Source organism: Macrotis lagotis, chromosome X, assembly GCF_037893015.1.
Source record: "Macrotis lagotis isolate mMagLag1 chromosome X, bilby.v1.9.chrom.fasta, whole genome shotgun sequence".
Taxonomy (NCBI): Eukaryota; Metazoa; Chordata; class Mammalia; order Peramelemorphia; family Peramelidae; genus Macrotis; species Macrotis lagotis.
The window spans coordinates 167912557-167932522 of record NC_133666.1 but is presented as its reverse complement, the minus strand read 5'-3'; the positions used below and the strand labels follow the sequence as shown (position 1 = coordinate 167932522).

General features: G+C 36.8%; 1 protein-coding gene and 1 pseudogene across 3 annotated transcripts in view; one reads left to right on the top strand and one right to left on the bottom strand.

The window, feature by feature from the left end:
- The window catches only part of TOM1L2 (target of myb1 like 2 membrane trafficking protein), a 170746-nt gene that overhangs the window by 149266 nt on the left and 1514 nt on the right, over positions 1–19966 (bottom strand). The gene's annotated exons all lie outside the window — the stretch shown is intronic.
- On the top strand, positions 8423–8522 carry LOC141503782 (U6 spliceosomal RNA; annotated as a pseudogene).

Below are 19966 nucleotides of genomic sequence, written 5' to 3'. Positions count from 1 at the left end.
GTCCATTCCAGGATCCATGGAATATTACTAATCCTTTTGGGGAGTTTATATTCTTCTAATTGATATACTCAAATAGAAATCTTTTAACTCCTTTATACTTTTTTTAAAAACAAAAATGAAATAACTTGCCCAAGGTCATATTAGAAGGCCAATGAGAAGACTCAAATTCACAGAAAGAACACAAAATATCTTGCTCATAGTAAGTATTTAATAAATATTTATCATTGTTACACAAGAAAGTGAACTGGCCTATAACTGAAGATGAAGGTGTTTTACAATGTGTGTGTGTGTGTGTGTGTGTGTGTGTGTGTGTGTGATATTTATTTTTGCTTTTACTCTGAGTCTTTCCTCCATTCAGTTGTCAAATATCTCCTAAAGCACAAGTCTGATCATAGCACCATCACTGCTTTCCTATCCCACCCCATTCAACTAAATTCCTGTGGCTCCCTCTTACCCCCCAGGATCAAATATAAAAACCTCTAACTTTTAAGGATCTTCATAACCTGGCCCCCTCTTACTTTTCCGGGTTCCTTACATTTAACTTTCTCTATATATTATGTGATGCAATGACACTTGCCCCCTTGAGGCATTTTCACTGGCTATCACTCAGAGATTATCTCCAATCTATTCAGTTTATATCTTTTTTTGAACAAATTTATTGACATGCTATCTGTCCTTTCTGACTGTGAGTTCCTTGAAAGTTGGAACTCTTTTTTTGCTTTTCATTGTATTTCCAGCACTGAGCACAAGACTGGGGTTTAATTTGATGCTCATTAACAGTCTAGTTTGCTTACGTAACAAACTTCAACAGAAAGCAAGCTGATGTTACTTATGTCAGAGGATTTAATACCAAATTTTTCCACTAGATTGAAATGATTTGGTTTCCCCTGTTCCACAGCTTTATACAACCTATTATATAGGGCTACTATTTCATAACATTAATAAGCAACAAAATTATCAAGTACTTTGCCAACATGCCATAAATATGACATAAATTTGATGCTCTATCCTTCCTCATCTATAAATAATAAATATATGTTATGAGTAGCACTTTAATTTGATGTGAATGTTTAACACACCCTAAGTTATACCAAGTCTTATTATATTCTAAAGGAGCTAATGAAACAGTAATTGTCCATTTACATGGTTTCTGAAATTGTTTATATAGTAATGAAGTTCTTCAGTGGATTTTTTAATAAAAGACTAAATATCATTTAGTACAGGACACCCTGTGAAGGTACTAGAAATATGACCAAATACGTACACACCTTCCACCTGCCAGAGTCTGGGATTGATCTCTCTGACTCAAGTCTTTCCCTGCCCCAATCCCTATCCCTCCACACTGTGGCCCAAGTGAATTTTCTAAAGCACAGATCTGACCATGTCATTCTTCTCAATAAATTCCAGAGGCTTCCTCCTAACTCCTGGATCAAATATTATTTTGTCTTTATATCATCCTTTTTAAATTCCAATTTTTATGCAAGTTTTAGAATGAATCTATTAGCACAGTAGTATATGTGTAGTATGTAATCTATAGATCTACAGATAAGTATACACACACACACATTGAGGATATATGCTTATAATTTTTTATTGACAAGAATGTACACTTAAAAATTCTGGGGACACTCAGACAACTGAGCAACACTTTTTGTTGATGTTCAGTCACATCTGACTCTTTATGATCCCATTTGGAGTTTTCTTAGCAAAGATAGTGGAAGATTGCCATTTCTTTCTCCAGCTCATTTTACAAATGAGGAAATTATGGCAAACAGAATGAAGTGACCTGCCCGAGCTTACACAGTTTGGAAGTTTCTGAGGTCACATTTGAACTCAGGTCTTCCTGACTCCAAGTCTGGCAATACCCTTTTACATTACACACATTCTATTCCTTCCTATAAACATCTTTCACTCTTTCCTCTCATTGTAACCTAAACTGCAAAAACTATTTATGAAGGTGAAATGTAATACAGTTACATACAGAGTATGCCATGAATGACATTTTAGGATCACAGGATCATATATTAAAGAAGAAAGGGACCTTAAAATCCATAGAGTCCAATTTTCTTCTCCCTCATATTTTATAGAAGTAGAAAAATGACCCATTCCAGGTTACAAAAATAATAAGTAATATAAGGAGTAGAATACAGAGCCTCTAAGTAAAAAAGAACTGATTTCTCTGTTATTAGCTTTCATTTCAAATTTTTCCATATAACAAATAAAAAGACTAGGGCACTGACAATTATATAAAGAAATTCAGTCCAATTCAATAAAAGGAAAACCATAAATATAGTAAGTCACATAAAAATCATAATATAATAAACCTGTTAAAAACTCTAAAAAGCAAGGTTATAGATTTTTCTTAATATAATAAGTAATAGCTATTTAAAACCAAGCACAAACACTATATGAGAAAAAAGCCTTTCCAATAAGATAACAGATAAAGAAAAGATGTCCACTATCACCACTACTATTAAACATCATCCTGGCAACTAAGTGATGCAGTAGATAGAGTGCTGGCCTTGGAATCAGGAAGATGGGAGTTCAAATTCAGCCTCAGACACTAACTAGTTGTGTGATCTTGGGCAAGTCACTTAACCCTGACTGCCATACATCCATGGACATCTCTAGTCATCCTGATTCAAATCTGGCCACTAGATCTTAGATGGCTCTGGGGGAGAAAGTGAGGCTGGTGACTTAGCACAGTAACCCCTCACTCAAATCCAATATTCAAGTGCTTGTCATGACACTACATCCCTGATGTCATGGTGTTCTTTAAGAATGAAGGACAAATATTATTATTGTTATTGAACATCATCCTAGAAATGCCAACTATAGCATTAAGAGAAGAAAACAGAAATTGAGGTAATAAGCATAAACAAAGAGGGAACAAAATCATCCTCTTTTCCATATTATGTGATTTAACGAAACTCTCTCTCAAGAGCCAACCAAGAATTAATGGAAGCAATTAATAAATTCAGCAAGTTGCAGGCTATAAAACATTCATATTAATCATGACAATTCCTGTATATTACCAATAAAAACTCAATAGGAAGAAATAGAAATTCCATTAAAAAAACTACAGAATATATTGGAATCTACAGAATATATCAAATATTTGAGAACAGATATGCAAAGACACATCAGGAGTTATAGGAATCCCAAATACAGAACATTCTTTGCAGAAATATAGATCTAAATAACTGAAAAAATACTAATTGATCAAGGTAGATCAAGTCAATAATACCAAACCAAATTTCCAAAGAATTTTTTTTTATTTTTTTAGGTTTTTGCAAGGCAATGGGGTTAAGTGGTATGCCCAAGGCCACACAGCTAAGTGTCTGAGGCCAGGTTTGAACTCACATACTCCTGATTCCAGGGTCAGTGTTCTATGCACTGTGCCACCTAGCCGCCCCTAAAGTATTATTTTTATAAAAGCTAGAAAAAACAAAATGAAATTGTTTTGTATTTTTTAAATTTTTTTAAAGATTTTATTTATTTTGAGTTTTACAATTTTCCCCCTAATCTTACTTCCCCCTCCCCCCCCCACAGAAGGCAATTTGTCAGTCTTTACATTGTGTCATGGTATACACTGATCCAAATTGAATGTGATAAGAAATCATATCCTTAAGGAACAAGATAAAGTATAAGAGATAGCAAGATTACATAATATGATATCGGGTTTTTTCTTAAATTAAAAGTAATAGTCTTTGTTCAAACTCCACAGTTCTTTCTCTGGAAACAGATGGTATTCTCCATCAAAGATAGCACCAAATTGTCCCTGATTGTTGCACTGATGGAATGAGTAAGTCCATCAAGGTTGATCATCACCCCCATGTTGCTGTTAGGGTGTACAATGTTCCTCTGGTTCTGTTCATCTCGCTCAGCATCAGTTCATGCAAATGCTTCCAGGCTTCCCTGAATTCCCGTCCCTCCTGGTTTCTAATAGAACAATAACACCCAAATAGAAAAATAAACCCAAAGATCCTACTGGGTTAAGGTTTCATTATTTGACAAAAAACTGATGGAAAAAAATGGAACACAATTTCACAGAAATTAAATATAAAACAAGATTAAACATTCTTTAGTAGATAGTCAAGGGATATGGACAGATTGTTAAACAGTTAAACAGTTATCAACAACCCTGAAAAAAAAATGCTTCAAATTACTAATAATTAGAGAAATGCAAATTAAAGGAACTCTGAGGTTCTGCCTTTAACTCATCAGATTGCCAAAGAAAACAAACGAAGAGAACAAGAAATGTTGGGGAGACTTCAGGAAAAGAGGCGTGCTACTGCATTTGCTGGTAGAGCCAGGAACTAATTTAGCCACTCTGGAAAGCAATTTTTAACTATTCTCTTGAAAGTACTAAATTTAACTCTGTAGAATCATGACTAGGTCTATGCTCCAAAGCAATCAAGAAAGAAAAAAAAAAGATCTATAGGTACAAAAATATTTTGAGGCTACTTTTCATAGTAGCCTCAAACTGGAAATTATAGGGGTATCCATCTATTGGGAAATGACTAAGCAAATGGTGGTCATAAATGTAATGGAATATTATTGTGTGATAAGAAGTATTTATATATATATATAAATATTTATTTATATTTATTAAATATGATCTCATTTGTTCCACATAACAACCCTGTGATATAGGTGTTAATTATCCCCATTTTACAGCTGAGGTAAAGTGACTTGCCCGGGGTAACACAGTATGTGTCTGAGGCAGGAACTGAACTCAGATTGTCTTGACTCCAGGTCCAGCCCTCTACCCACTGCTCCACTTAGCAATGTGGATGATGAAATGGCCAGCTTCAGAGTGAATCGAGGCAGATTTAAGTGAGCATAGGAGAACAATATATATATATATATATCACAACAGCATATTAAACAATATAGAGTAAAACAGCAACTTTAACAGATTTTAGAACTTTGATCAATGTAATGACAAATCATGAGACTAGAATACATCCACCTCCTACCAAAGAGATAATGGATTTAATTAATATAGAACAAGGCATTTATTTGGAAATGGTCAGTGTGGGAATCTGTTTTGGTAGACCAAGAATATCTGTAATGAGTATTTTCTTTGTCTTCTTTTAAGTGTTCAGTCCAAATACAAAGGATGAGAACATCTAAATCCTTATCATCTTAACAAATGGAACAATTCACTTCAACAATATATTAAATGACTAAAAGGTGCTATGAAGACAAGATAAAAATAATATTCTCTAATCTTAAGGTTTTTACATTCCATTGAGTGAGATGAGGAAGGGAATGGAGGTGGGAGTAAATGGGAAAACTGGGTGTCATGCCTACTGAACTGGGGATGGCTAAACAAAGTGTGGTATGTGAATATAGAGGAATCTTATTGCTTCATAAGAAACAATGGATATGAAAAACAATTTATAGGTAGATTTCCAAAAAAATGCAAAGTTGCCAGGGAAAAACTTAGAACTGATAAATAGATTTTTTTTGGTTAGTTTTTGCAAGGCAATGGGGTTAAGTGGCTTCCCCAAGGCCACACAGCTAGGTAATTAAGTGTCTGAGGCCAGATTTGAACTCAGGTACTCCTGACTCCAGGGCCGGTGTTCTACCCACTGCGCCACCTGGCCACCTGATAAATAGATTTTTAAGTCACTTTTATAAAGGTAATAAACTCATAAGAGTAGATAAGATTACTATGGGAAAATAATGTAAAAAAAATGAAAGAAGTTTTAGGACAAAGTACTGTAGTACTTTCAGTGAGCAGAAAGAGGATAATGAATCAGTAAAGGAAAGAAAGAAAGAATGGTTATGTCACTCACAGAAGCCAAGAGAGGTCAAATTCCACAGAAAAGTCAAGGAAGATAAAAACTGAATAAAAGTTATTCATTTAGAAATTAAGAGTTCATGGGTGGGGGCGGCTAGGTGGCGCAGTGGATAAAGCACCGGCCCTGGAGTCAGGAGTACCTGAGTTCAAATCTGACCTCAGACACTTAATTACCTAGCTGTGTGGCCTTGGGCAAGCCACTTAACCCTGTTTGCCTTGCAAAAAACCTAAAAAAAAAAAAAAGAGTTCATGGGTAGGCAATAAAACTGTATATATACCCTATGATAAAGCAATACCACCACTAGTCTGTATCTCATAGAAATTAAAAAAGGGGAAAAGAGCTACATGTAAAAAAACATTTAAAGCAGCTTTGGAATGGCAAAGAATTAGAAATTGAGGAGATGCTCATCAATTGGGGAATGGCTGAATAAGCTATGGTATATGAATGTTATGGAGCACTATTGTTCTTTAAGAAATGAATGGTCTCGGGGGTGGCTAAGTGGCGCAGTGGATAAAGTACCGGCCCTGGAGTCAGGAGTACCTGGGTTCAAATCCGGTTTCAGACACTTAATAATTACCTAGCTGTGTGGCCTTGGGCAAGCCACTTAACCCCATTTGCCTTGCAAAAACCGAAAAAAAAAAAATAAGAAATGAATGGTCTGACCACAAAAAAGCCTGGAAAGACTTGTATGAACTGATGCTGAGTGAAGTGAGCTTTACCAGAAGAATACTGTACACAACATTGTGAAATGATCAATTATGATGCATGCAGTGCCTCTCAGCAGTTCAATAATTAGGGATAATCAATCCTGAGAGATCTTTTAAGGAAAATGCCATCCATAACCAGAGGAAAAAACTATGGGTTCTGAATGCAGAGCAAAGCATACTATGTTTACTTTTTAAAACTTCTTTTATGTTGTTTCTTTCTCATGGTTCCTTTTCCCCCCTTAGTTCTAATTCTTTTTTCACAACATGACTAATAGGGACAACCTATTTCAGATTGCTTGCTGCCATCGGGAGGGGGGAAAGAAGAGAGGGTAGTAGAAGAATGTGGAATTCAAAAGCTTGCAAAAGGATGGATGATGAAAATTATCTGTGCACATAGTTGGGTAAAAATGTTTAGGATCATTAAAAACAAACAAATAAAAAAGAGTTCAGGGGTGAACTTCCAAAACGGTGGGTGGTCATTTTTCAAGCAAAACAACCTGATCAGTCCATTCTAACCCCCCCCCCAAAACTGGGAACCAGTTCACTCCCAAATCATGCAGACTTCCAAAAGGAGAACCAAAATAAGTTAGAAAATGTCTTTGAGAAGCTTTTCTTAACTCATACATTACCTACAGTTACAACAATGGGAAGAACACAATCTCCTAAGAGGCTCTAAGCCTTTTAGGAATGAAAAGTTGGTCTTTTTAAGACTTAAAAACTATAGAATCATTGAATATTTTGAGTGAAAGGAACTTGGAGATCATATCATCCAAATCTTTTATTTAGCATGTGATTCCCCAAAAGATTAAATTCTAATTTGAAATTATATGAATTAATTTACTTAACAGTGTTTTATTCTGTACAATACTAAGTAACTAATATTAATTCATAGTACTTTAAGTCACAAAGTGCTTTCTTTACAACAGACTTATAAGGTAAACAGTATTAGTATTATTATCACTATTACACAAATGAGAAAACTAAACCTCAGAAAAATCAAGTGTAGTGCCTAACTAGTAAGTATGTTAGTGGCAGAGCCAGAACTAAAACACAAGTGTCTTGATTAAGGGTCCACCTGTCTACTACCTCTTGCTGTTATTTCATTTGGAACTAAAACCAAGTGAACACTGATAGTGCCAGGGATAGTACAATTGCGTAATTTCATTTTGTGCAACAAGATGAAAGATAAAAAAGGTTTGGTTCCCCCCCCCCCCCCAATGCCAAACTCAGGAATTCCAGTTCTCCAACAGTGAAAGAAAAAAATTATCTTTAATCAAAAATTATCAAGCTATAAAATGATATTTCAATTATAATTTTGCTTCCTATCTCTAACACCACAATTCAAAATGATTCCAAAATTAGGAGACCAAGGTTCTAATCCAAATTCTGGACATTATCGAATATTTCACTTTTTGGAACCTAAGTTTCCTCAATTATTAGAGAAGGTGGGCTCAAACTAGATGATCTCAAAGGTTTTAAGAACTGTGAGGGCTCCTATGAGGTATTTTTGCCATCTGGAAACACTTGCAGGCTCAGCTTTCAAATATGATGAAGCATAATTTCTCAGATGCCATTTTCTAGTTTGACTAATAATGTTTCAACACCACATGATTTCTCCTTTGAGGATTTACACAAGGACTCAATAGGAGATACCACTTTTTGTAGTACAAATGGAAATAAAACATGAACATAATGGAATATTATCAACCTATAAGAAACAATGAAAAGAAATTTACATGATCACTTTATTATATATTTAAAGTTATACTTAATAAATTTGCAGTTTTATGTGCAATTATACTATATTGTAAAAATGCTTGTTTTATTCCAAAAATTAAAAATTAAATTAAACAGAAATAACAAACATGAAGAATTCAGAGAAGCATAGTAAAACTTTGATGAGTACTCACTTCAACAGCACATACACTAAAACTGAAATGATAGTGTAGCATAGCCCTTGTATAAGGACAACAAATAAATTCATGAGGGATTCCATATTTTAATTTAAAAGAAAAAATTAAATAAACTGATGAAGTAAGCAGAACAGAAATATCCAATATTCAATATAGATAGCTATTTTTACCTGTAACAATGAAAATATAAAGAGTGATAATATAAGGCTGAACTGCATATAAGGATAATGACTGAGCCTGGCCCTGGAGAAAAGCTGAGAAAATACAAATCTCTCCCTCCATTTCAACTATCAGTGTGCAGTGTTGCCTATATTGTCAGACTTAGCTGATGTTCGGTTGACTAGGTTGAACTCTTTTTTTCTTAAGTCTTTGTTACAAAAGAATACTGAGAGGTAGGAGAGAGTGGGAGAGAGATTTTTGAAAACTAATGTGACCTAAAAACAAAAAGAAACAAATGAAAAGCCTTAAAACTATTATCTCCATCATCATTTCAATGCAAATGACCCCCAATCTACATAACCAGCCCTCAACTCTACTGAACTCCAATCCAACATCTCCCATAGATAATCCATAGGCTTCTATAACTCAAGATGTCCAAAACCAGAATTCAAAAATGGAAAGAACTCAATAGTGTTTTATTACAGTGTGCTATCCTTGTCCCAGGCTCCCAGAGATTTGCAGACCAACCTTTCCAAGATGAAAAGCGGGATCTCTCGCCATCAAATTCAATGTGAAAACAAGACCCCAAACACAATTTTTGACATACCTCACACATAACAAAAGGCTGCTTCATTAATGATTAAAACAGCAGCTGGTAATGGCTTAAAGCAAGTAGGCCAGTTAAGACAACTTAGCATATGTTTAAATTCCCTCTCTTCCTTTATCCAACAATATATCTCCAAAGAACATTCAAATAACTAGTGAAATACACAGGTATTCTATTATGTGGAATAAAGAAAAAATATCAGTGAATTTGTAAGAAAGTAGGCTGCTTTAATTCAATTCTCATAAGAGGTGTTCTGATGCAGAAGACATTGCCACAAGGAATTACATGGAAGTGATAAAGACTAGGAGAATAAATTAAATCAAGGTTGTGTTTGATGGTAAGAGTCCCTTAATTATAGCTACTATAATCAAATTTTTTGCCCACCTGTCTTTAAAATGCTGATATATCATATTAACTACACATATTTATATCTGGGGAGAGAATATGACCAAGAGTAGTTTCATCAACCTATAATAAGGTTAAAGCAACAAGGCTTTGTTCTGGTTTTAAAGGTATCTTCTTATTCAGGGTATAAATATCTCATCTTCACTGATGCTATTTTTGGAATTTTAACTAGTCAAGTCTAGTCAATAAGATTTATTAAGCACTTACTAAATACCAAGCACTGAGCTAAACTGTTGGGGATTCAAACAAAAGCAAAAACTAGTTTCTGCCTACAGTAGAGGACAATTTAATAGAGATACAACATGGAGATAGTGATATAAAAATAAGATAGACACTGGATAAACTGAGATCATCTCAGAGGAAAGGCACTAAAATTAAGGAAAGATGTGAAAGGCTTCTTGCAGAAGGCTGGACTTTAGCTAAGACTGGAAGGAAACCAGGAAAGCTAGGAGATGAGGAAGGACAGAGGTCAGCCAGGGAACTCAGGTCAGCCTGAGTTGGGAGATGCAAAAAATCAACAAAGAGACCAGTGTCACTAGACTCTTAGAATACTTGGAGCCAGGTACAGTGTAAGAAAACTAGAAAGGAAAGAAGGGGGTCAGGTCATAAAGAGTTTTAGAAATCAAAGAATTTTATATTTTACAGAATTTTATATTTGATTTTGGAAGGAATAGGCAGACTGTACTGAACTTATTTGAGGAGGTGATACGGTCAGACCTGAGCTTTAAGAAAATCAATTTGACAGCTGAGTGAAAAAGGAATTAGTGTTGGAGAGAGAACTGACACAAGGAGACCAATTAGAAAGCTACTGCAAATAGTCCAAGAGTGAGACAATGAGGACTTGCACTAAGGTGATGGCAATGTCAGAGGAGAGAAGTGGGGGGGTATAGAAGAGATGTTATTAAAGTAAAAATTAAATAACTTGTGAAATAATTGGATATGATGGGGGAGGAGTTCAGAGAGAGAGAGAGAGAGAGAGAGAGAGAGAGAGAGAAAGATGACACTTAGATGGTGAGCTTTGATGACCTGGAGAATAGAGGTGCCTTTGAAAGTCACAGAGAAGGGGCGGCTAGGTGGCACAGTGGATAAAGCATTGGCCCTGGAGTCAGGAGTACCTGAGTTCAAATCCGGTCTCAGACACTTAATAATTACCTAGCTGTGTGGACTTGGGCAAGCCACTTAACCCCATTTGCCTTGCAAAAACCTAAAAAAAAAAGTCACAGAGAAGCAAGAAAGAGGGAGAAGCAAGAAAGAGGGAGATTTTTCAAAGAGTTGAGTTTAAGATGTGTGAACATCTAATCTGAGATATTTAATATAGAACAGGCAGTTGGGAATGTGAGACTGGCAGTCAGGAGAGGTTAGGGTTAAGGAACCATGATAAGATGAAGCAGAATGATATAGAGGAAGAAGATCCAGGACAGAGCCATGTGGGACACCCACTGTTAGGGAGCACAATCTGGGTGAAGATCTGGCAAAGGAGACTGAGAAGGAATGGTCAGGCAAGAAGAGAACTAGGAGAAAGCAGTATTATGAAAATAAAATAGGGGTGGCTAGGTGGTGCAGTGGATAGAGCACTGGCCCTGGAGTCAGGAGGACCTGAGTTCAAATTCGATCTTAGACACTTAATAATTACTTAGCCGTGTGGCCTTGGGCAATCCACTTAACCCCATTTGCCTTGCAAAAATCTAAAAATAAAATAAAATAAAGAGATTATTAAAAAAAAAAGGATGGCTGACAGTATCTAAGACCCTCCCTAGGACTCTCTTGCTACTAGAGACAGTAATTAATGGGGAGAAGAGGAGCAAGAGTCTCTTGTTAGGGGAACAGCAGACTGGGCATTTCTGAACAAGTTCCTAGAAACCCCTTAGAGAGAGGATCAGAGCTTCAAAACCAATGAGAAACCAGGATGGATCAGTCAAAGTATGGAGGAGCAAGACTGACCTTTGCCTTCTACTACTACTACTACAATAATTTGTGTGTATTATGTTTGTCCATTTGGAAGGAAAATTGATTTTGCCCCAAATCCGGACTGAAACAGAGCTTATTAACAATCTTAAACAAATGTAGGAAAGTTAAAGAATTAAAGTTCTGGAAGATGCCACTGAAGATTCAAATCACTTCAACATCATCTCCACCCTATTTTTCACTCCAATTTTGTATAATAAAGTATCTTTATCCTTATCAATATCAACCCCTCCATTTGTGTTCTTGATTCCAATCCTCTCCTTATTCCTTCCCCAAGTGTGAACCTTGATTACATTAAATTTAAAAAGTTTTTGTACAAACAAAATCACCTTAACCAAGATCAAAAGAAATGTAGTAAATTGGGAAACAATTTTTACAACTAGTATTTCTGACAAAGGACTCATTTCTAAAACATATAGAGAACTGAGTCAAATTTATAAAAAAAACCAAGGCATTTCCTAATTGACAAATGGTCAAAGGATATGCAAAGGCAATTTACAGATGAGGAAATCAAAGCTATCCATAGTCATATTTTTTTTAGATTTTTTTTTCAAGGCAATGGGGTTAAGTGGCTTGCCCAAGGCCACACGGCTAGGTAATTATTAAGTGTCTGAGACCAGATTTGAACCCAGGTACTCCTGACTCCAAGGCCGGTGCTGTATTCACTGCACCACCTAGCTGCCCCTATCCATAGTCATATTAAAAAAAACTGCTCTAAATCATTACTGATTAGAGAAATGCAAATTAAAGCTTCTCTGAGATACCATACCATATTGGCCAATATGACCAGAAAGGACAATGTCCAATGTTGAAAGAGATGTGGGAAATCTGGGACATTGTTGGTGGAGCTGTGAACTCATCCATACTTTCTGGAGAGCAATTTGGAATTATGCCCAAAGGGAAATAAAAATGTCCATACCTTTTGATCCAGCAATACCATTACTAGGTCTATACCCTGAAGGGATCATGAAAAAGGCTAAGAATGTTACTTGTACAAAAATATTCATAGCAGCTCTGTTTGTGGTGTCAAAGAATTGGAAATTGAGTGAATGTCCTTCACTTGGGGAATGGCTGAACAAATCATGGTACATGTATGTTATGGATCACTATTGTTCTATTAGAAACTAGGAGGGATGGGAATTCAGAGGAGCCTAGAAAGACTTGCATGAACTGATGCTTAGCGAGATGAGCAGAACTAGAGGAACACTATACACTGTAACAGCAACATGGGGGTAATGACTTGCTTATTCCATCAATGCAATAATCAGGGACAATTTTAGAGTACTTGTGATGTAGAATGCCACCTTTGTACCCAGAAAAAGAACTGCGGAGTTTAAACAAAGACTCAAAGTCTATTACCTTAATTTTTTGAAGTATCTTATACACTCCATAATTTTGCTATCTCTAATATTTTATTTCCTCCCCAAGGATATGATTTCTCTCTCAACACATTCAATTTCTTTCTTTTTTTAAATTTATTTATTTTTTAATTTTACAATTTGCCCCCTTGCTTCCCTCCCCCCACTTCTCACCCCCCACAGAAGGCGGTCTGAAGTCTTTACATTATTTCCATGCCATAAATTGATCACAGTTGAATGTGTTGAGAGAGAAATCATATCCTTAAGGAAAAAATAAAGTATAAGAGATAGCAAAATTACACAGTAAGATAATGGTTTTTTTTTAATTAAAGGTAATAGTCCCTGATCTTTGTTCAAACTTCACAATTCTTTCTCTGGATGCAGATACTCCAAAATTGTCCCTGCTTATTGCACTGATGAATTGAGCAAGTCCATTTACAATCAACACATTCAATTTCAGTCACCATGGTAGGGAGGGAAGGTAGGGGAAAAATTGTAAAATTCAAAACCTTACATAAAATGATAGGTAGAAACTAGTACTGTATATAATTGGAAAACAAAATATTTTTAAAAAAAACAAGTTTGAAGCTTTTATCATCCTCTTTCTCTCTGGCTTTCTCCTCTCCTTCCTTTTTACCTTCTCTCTCTTCCATACATTTTTCAGTCTTCCCATCTCCACCTGCTCTTTTCTTTCTTTCTAGAAACAGACCAACATTTTCTGCATCTTTAAAAGCCCAATTTCTGTCAAAGGTACCACCATTCTTCTAGTCACCCATGTTTAGAACTTGTCATCCTTGAACTTTTCACTCCTTCATACCCTTCATATCTAATTAGATGCTAAGTCTTGCTGATTAAACATTCTCAACATCTTTCCTCTTAGTCCTTGTCTCTCTATTTCTTCATGTCTAGCCTAGATTATTACAACCCCCCCCCATTAGTCTTAATACCCAATGCCTCCCCTTGCCAAGCCATTCTCCACACAGCTGCCAGGTTAATATTCCTGAAATATTGGAATGTCCATTCCCAAGAACCATCAAGAATTCCCAACTGCCTGTAGAATAAATTACAGACACTTGTTTTGGCATTTAATGTCCTTTACAATATAGCTCCAGCCTATCTTTCCAGTTTAGCTACATATTACTCCTAAAACATACACCATATTCCAATTAACTGGCTTACTTGCTGATCCCCTTATGTCATTCTGTCTCCAACCTCTGCATCTTTGTATATGCTGTCCCTCATGCCAGAAATATTCTCCTTCCTTATCTTGACTTCTTGAAATACCTGGCTCCTTTAGGGGAGACTCACCTCAAATGCTGGCTCCTTCAAGAGGCCTTTCCTGAGTCTCCCAGTTCTTTCTGTCCCCAAATTACTTTGTATTTGTGATGAGACATGTTCACCCCCATCTCATTCAACCTGGGATTTCACTCAACTCCCTTGGTGCAGCTTCCTGGTCACCTAAAAGCTTAAAAATCTCAAGAATTATAGAGTCAAGAACTCTGCAAGATAGTGCTTGGCTAAAGGCTACTAGAATCACTATACTTTGCCATGCTGACCAAAAGCAAGAGGAGAGAGAGAGAGAGAGAGAGAGAGAGAGAGAGAGAGAGAGAGAGAGAGAGAGAGAGAGAATTTATAGAAGCTAAGTATTGTTATATCATTTTTGCATATCCTTTTCATGTTAAAGTAAACCTCCTCTTGTTAACTGTTTCATGACTTGTGAATGCTTTATTTGGTTCCCAATTCAAATCTGAACAGGGTGCTGCTTGGCTTTAGGTTCACCCTCAACATATACATTATATCTGGTATTTACTTACCTGAAAACATAACATTCCTCAGTAGAATAGAAGCTCCTTGTCATCAGCAACTATTTATTTTCCACACTTATACTTAGTGCCCAGTATACAATGGGTAGTTAATAAATGCATACTGGCTGATAACCAAGTTTGAAAGGCTAGCCTGAGATATTAAGAGACTATGTTTTGCCCAGGGTCACATATTCTACCATCCATAAGTATTAGCATTTATTTTGTGATGAGTAAATTTCACATGCTAAAATGAAAGCTTGGAGCAGAAGACACAGAGGGTATGGATCTTGAAATCTTGCCAGGAACATACAAATGCCTTATCCTGTTCTGTTATATAATGCTTTGTGCAACATTCATAAACTCTTTTAGAGTAAAGATTGAGCTTTATTCATTTCTGAACCTTTCACAGAGGGTAGCCTGTACACAGAAGTCAGTAGATATTTGTGGATTGAAAATGTGATGGGTTCATGTATCCATGACCAAAAAAGTAAATTATGATATTTGACAAATTTTGATATTTGAATTCACTGCAGGTTACCAATGCTATCACTCTTTGCATTGGATAGGCAAAGGTCTCCCACAATAATAACTAGTCTTCATTGTTCAAACATGGAAGTATTAAGTCTGGGACAAAAAACAACTGTGATCACTACCTCAAATATTTTGTCAACCTCTCTCCTACATGTTTCCTTTTCTCCTGACACTGCCACCTTCTCTCATCTCCTCACATCTGGATTATCTCTATAGACTTTAGCTGGTATCTCCTGCCACAAGCCTCTCCCCAGATCAACCCACTCAGTTGTTAAACTGATCTTCCCAAAGTCCAGGGCTCAGTCATGTCACTTCCTTACTTAGAAGCTGCAGAGGCTCCCTAAAACTCTAAGATCAAATACAAAATCCTCCGTCTTTGAACATCTTTCTCACTTTTCCAGTCTTCCTGAAGCAAGGGACCTCTTGGCACAGAAAAATGCAGTCACCCTTTGGTATAGGAAATAAATTTTGTGGGCGTTTTTCTGTACTGTGGAGGTGTTCTCCATTCTGGGCTTGCTCTTTGTGAACCCCATTTCCTAAAGTACTTTGGATGACTTTAACAGTAAGCCTGACCTTGGTCATGCCCTTTGGGGCCGATGGTCTCCACTCCTGAGTAGTTCCCTGCTCGTGCTCAGTGACTGCTGCCTCGAGTCAGCCACTCTTTAAGGACTGGCCCTGTGACCGCAGTGGGAAACCACACCTACAGCAGGTGATAAGCACTCTGAAGCACTGTCCTTGCTCCTCCCATCACAGAAAATGTCTTTAAGGAGTCATCACTTCCTTATTAAGGGCTCTATGCTATGCGGGTCACCCTTTCCTTTCTCCAGCTAGATCCAGTGCTCTAGCCCTACATCACTGGACCCACGAGGTCTCGGCTCTGTGCTGTGGGATCCAAGGGAGCCTTTATTTTCCTTCCTTAATAAGGCTTTGACACTCTGCCCCAACTGTCTCCGTACCTTTGCCACTCTCCCCCAGCCTAAACTTGATTCCCACTGAGTATTCTCCCTCCTTAGGGATGGATAGTTTACTGCCTTCACTTTAACCCTTCTAACCCTCAGTTTCTAGTAATCAGATTAAGTCTCTCTTCCTCTTTAGCTCACAGCAATAGTAAACACACTTTAGTGCTTCTCCAAAGAACCTGATTTGTGAACTTTTTGGAGTAATTTGCACACCATTTACGTGACCTGTGAATTAAAGCCTAAGCCTTTCTTAGGCGATTTTGCCACCAACTACAGTTATCCCTAGATGTACTCTACCATCCAAGCTACACTCACCGGTCTGTCCTCACTATTTCTTACCCAAGACCCTTCCCCTCCCTACTTGTTCTCCTTACTCATCTATGCCTCCTGCCTTCTCTTAAGTGTCAGCTACAATCCTACATTCTACAAGATTGCCTTTGCCCAGAACTAAAAAGGTCCCTATAGTAACAGAGTAAAGGCTAAGACCTTCCCTTCGGGATTACCTCCACTTTCTCTTGTTTATACACAGTTGTTTGCATGCTTCTGACTCCCCTTTAGGATGTGAGTGACAGGAGGGAAGGACTGATTTTGCTTTGGTGCAGTGTCTTGGACATACTAAGAATTAAAAAAAAATACCTCCTGACTTGACTCATGTCTCTTTGGAACCCTATTTGTTTTTTTATCATTTGTCTATAGTGTTCTTTTAGTTGTTCAGTCCCTTCAGACTTTTCATGACCCCACAGATCATATTGTCCATAGGGTTTTCTAGGCAAAGATACTGGAATGATCTGCTATTTCCTTCTGTGGTAGATGAAGGCAGAGTTGTTAAGTGACTTGTTCAGAGTCACATTGCTAATTAAGTATCTGAGGCTGGACTTGAATCTAGTGCTTGGCACTATGGCACTCCATCCTTTTACCACTCAGAAGCCTAGCTAATGAACTCTAGCTCCTGTAAATAAACTGTAAACTATTTGACAGCAAGTACTATGCTTCAGGATTGTGGCTTGCCTTGGCATTTCATAAACATTTGCTGAATTTAATAGAATTAGTCTAGTCCAGTCAGTATAACCAGGCAGAAATTAGACATTCAGTATGCCATCATTACAGTATCTCTACAAATGTATACTTCACCAAAGAATAATTGCTTCTTACATACTTATTCAAGCAGAACTATAAAATCATCTCATGAATAAGACTTGCTTCTTATTGTATTACTGCCTGGGATGTCTACTTATTTAGGGGCATTCAAACATTAACTTTGGAAAAGGATCTTGTGAAAACTTTTAGATAAACACATATATTATGAAAACTGCAAAACCATCTTTGTACCTCTTGGTCAACTCCCCACTAAAATGTTACCTTGTCTAAAACTGTGTGACTAAGTTAAAAGAAGTTCATTCAACACTAGAAAATCTGCCCTAAGATTAAAAAAAAAATCAGGAAATAAGGAAAACTAAATTCTGTACCTCCCACTCCAATTTCTGAGCTAAAAAAAAATCATTGTTCTCAAAGGCCACAAAAAAAGAGTAGAATGTGATCAATTCTGTTAGCCAAAGGCATAAAACACACACACACACACACACACACACACACACACACGCACACGCACAAATAAGCATGGTGAAAACACTGGGGATATGAAGAAAAGCAAAAACAGTTCTCCCCTTCAAAGGAAATTATATTCCGATGGGGAAGACTAACACATAGAAATGCAAGTACAACCTTGATGGATACACAACAGAGATTTGGTAAGCAGTAGAGGAAGTAGAGTTTGGCATGAGAAGCTTGAGATCTGATGAAAGGTATCCAGAAGAAGGAAGCATCTGAACTGAGTTTTGAAAGAGTTATGGAGTCTAAGAGGTGATAATGAGGAGCAGAGCAATCCTGCCATGAGGAACAGTCAGTACAAAGGCCTGGAGATGGGAGATGGAGTATATCTATGTGCAAGGGAAAGCAAGTAGGTCAATCTGGTTACATTGTGGAATTCACTGTCAAGGTAGGAAGTGACCATAAAATTGTCTCAAATTTACTGAACACAAGTTCATTATTGAGTATGACTCAAAAAAGATAAAAAAGACATCATATATGAAAATATAATCCCATAGATTATAATCCTAACATTTTATAATTCAATATTTTTTAAAGATAATTAACAGAAAGCCTCAACACCCACCTTGTAGCAGGTGAGAGGTACTATTTTACTTGTAGGATAATAGTCATAGAAAGAAAAAAGTATAAAATATCAAGAAAACTTCCATCTTTAATGTTCTCCAAAATTTGACTCTACTTCCAATCAATTTTTCCAATGCTCTTCAACAATTCACCCTTTAGGGGCAGCTAGGAGGCGCAGTGGATAGAGCACCGGCCCTGGAGTCAGGAGTACCTGAGTTCAAATCGAAGCCTCAGACTCTTACTAATTACCTAGCTGTGTGGCCTTCGGCAAGCCACTTAACCCCATTGCCTTGCAAAAAAAAAAACCCTAAAAAAAATTCACCCTTTGTTCTAAACATTCCTGTCTCCTTATTATCCCAAGAACACATACCTCTTCATTCCTGCCTCCATGCCCTTTGCTTGTGTCTCTGCCAGGAATCTTCATTCCTTTCTTTAAATCTAGTCTTCCTGAAAGCCTTCTAGGATCATTCAGTTCTCACTTCTTTTCTTCATTGAATTTCCACAGTAAAAAAGGCAGCATCATATAATTTATCATTTAATTGTCAACCTTTTATTATATTCCTATTATTTCATGTAGGTCAATTTTGGAGCTTTACTTGCAGCCCAAGTAAAAAAAAATATATATTGGTGGAAGATTGGACTAGGTAACTTGTAACTGAACATGATCCATTTTAATCCTAAAAGATTTCAGAGACCCAGTTCTAAAATTTTCACATGAGAAAGGGAAGTCTGGAAAAGTCACAGTCAAAAAGTATTTAATAAACATTTACTATATTCCAGATACTGTTCCAATTGCTGGTGACTTGCCCAAGGTAATACAGACAACTAGAATGATAAACCAAGTCTCCCTCTTCCACTGAACCATTCTGCAACTAAAGTTTCTTCCAACACTAACATTCTATAATTAAACTAGAAGTTCTTTGAGGGCAAGAGCCATATCACATTTCTGTATTCCCCCCCCCCCCCCCAAGGCCTTGAAATCATGCTAGCACAGAAAAGGAACTCAGCATTTATTTGCTAATTGGTCATTATATCTCATCTGTTGTCTAACAGATTACATCTATAAATGTACTACATTTAAAGGAGCACAAAGTGCTATGAAAACAATCCCTGATTCACTTACTGACACAACTCAGGCCCTCCTCATTTCAGGGCTAGTGCTCTATCCACTCTATCAACTAGCTACCCCAAGAATTTTAAGATTCCAAACTGAACTGTGGAGCTGGTATGAATGTGACATAAGGTCCTTGTGGAAAATTACCTGAAGGATGTGCAAAAGGAAACTAGGGGTGAAGAGAAAAGAAATGGGAAAGTTTTCCTTGGCTATTGCTCCACCAAGACACAACCTCTTTCATTCCTTTAATCATTTCCATAAACCAGTTCTTAGAAAGGTGAAGAAGGTTCAGTAATTTCTCAGACCTCTAAAACCAGGAAAACAAGGCAGCCAGTAAGCAAATCACCACTACCTTAACCAGTCCTGCAAGCAAGAATAAAAAATGCACCCGCCCAAAAAAAAGATGTTTTACCAGTCCACCCTCCAGCCTGTAAACTAACCAAGTCACAACATTCTTG